We start from the raw sequence: 1,709 nt of genomic DNA, 5'->3' as shown, positions 1-1,709 counted from the left end.
CCTCCTCCTCCTCGTCTTCTTCGGAGGCAGAACGGGCATTGGAGCCTTCAGATATTGTGTCCAAAGTGCCGCGGCGACGAAGGCCGCCCCGGGTCTTTTTGGCCTCCTTCTCGGCCTTCTTCTTCGGCGCCTTGTAAGGCGCCGGGACCAGCATCTTCGTCAGAAGTGGGCCAGCCAGTTCTTCGGGCAGTGGGGCCGGACAGTGGATCCGCACCGCCTTCTTCGTCCAGCCCTAGGAGAGTTGTGGAAAATACATTAAGCATTTCCCTTGGGTTATGTGATAAAACGTATGATGACTTGCCGAGCTTGCATGGCGGGACAGTTGGTACCCGCGGTCCTCGGCTGAGTCCAGCCATGATTTGCTGGACTTGAAAAGCACCTTCCAGATGTCTTTGTTCGAGGAGCCAAAGAGCTCTCGCAGGGTCTGGTGCTTGGCCGGATCGAATTCCCATAGATTGCAAGTCCGGTGTTGACAAGGCAGGGCGAACTAACATCACCTGGACTACATTGACAAGTTCGATGTTCTTGTCTTCCATATCTTTAACGCGCATCTGGAGCACTGACAGTTCGTCAGACGAAGACCAGTTCAGGCCCTTCTTGGGCTAGGACGTAAGCCGCAGAGGGGCTCCGGATCGGAACTCGGGAGCAGCGGCCCATTCCGTGCCGCGCGGCTCAGTGATGTAAAACCACTGTTGTTGCCACTCTTTGATGGAATCATTAAAAGTACATGTTGGCCATGTGACGTTGGGCATCTTGCTCACCATAGCGCCCCCGCACTTGGCGTGCTCGCCGCTCACTACCTTGGGCTTCACATTAAAGATCTTCAGCCATAAGCCGAAGTGTGGCGAGATGCAGAGAAAAGCCTCACACACGACGATGAATGTCGAGATGTTGAGGAAGGAATTGGGGAATAGATCATGAAAATCGATCCCGTAATAATACATGATGCCGCGAACGAACGGTTGAAGGGGAAACCCTAGCCTGCGGACAAAATGAGGGAGGAATGCAACCCTCTCGTGGGGTTCCGGAGTGGGGACGATCTGTCCCACCGTCGGGAGACAGTGGCTGATTTTCTTGGCCAGGTACCCGGCCTCCCGAAGCTTTTTAATATCCTTCTCCCGGACGGTAGAGGCCATCCACTTGCCTCCTGCTCCGGATCCGGACATTTTCGGCAGGCCTTTGTGGGCGGAGAAGACGAACGCTCGGGCACTAGAGCTCGAGCGAAGGGGAATGGATCGGGAAGAAGAAAGCGTGGGTGCGAAAGGGAGTCCTTATCCCCTTATAAAGGCAGCAGGGATTCTGCGCCTCCCCACTTGCCTGGTAAACTCGCTTATTCCCCAAGCGTCGTGATTGATGGCGCGGTTGGGTTACCCACACCCGTATTGATGAGAATCCCGTGATAAGGGGACACGATCTCTGCTTCAACAAGACGTGCCAGGAAAACTGCCTCGCAATATGTGCATTAGCTGGTTGAGAAAAACGGTTCGAATAATGATCGGGCCATGGCGTGATGTCACGCTATGAAATTTGTCAGCAGATTAGATTTGTGAGAAATTGTACTCTCTACGGTGGGATGTGGAATTTGTTTTACAGAGCCGGACACGATCCTTGTGTTCAAAATCTTCTATGGAGTATTTGGAGGAGGAACCCGCCTTGCAATGCCAAAGACAATCTGAGCGCCGGACTCATCGTCATTGAAGCCTGCTTCA

This window comes from Triticum aestivum, chromosome 4D, assembly GCF_018294505.1.
Source record: "Triticum aestivum cultivar Chinese Spring chromosome 4D, IWGSC CS RefSeq v2.1, whole genome shotgun sequence".
NCBI classification, from domain to species: Eukaryota; Viridiplantae; Streptophyta; class Magnoliopsida; order Poales; family Poaceae; genus Triticum; species Triticum aestivum.
The sequence above is the reverse complement of the archived record's forward strand: the minus strand, read 5'-3'. Positions refer to the sequence as shown.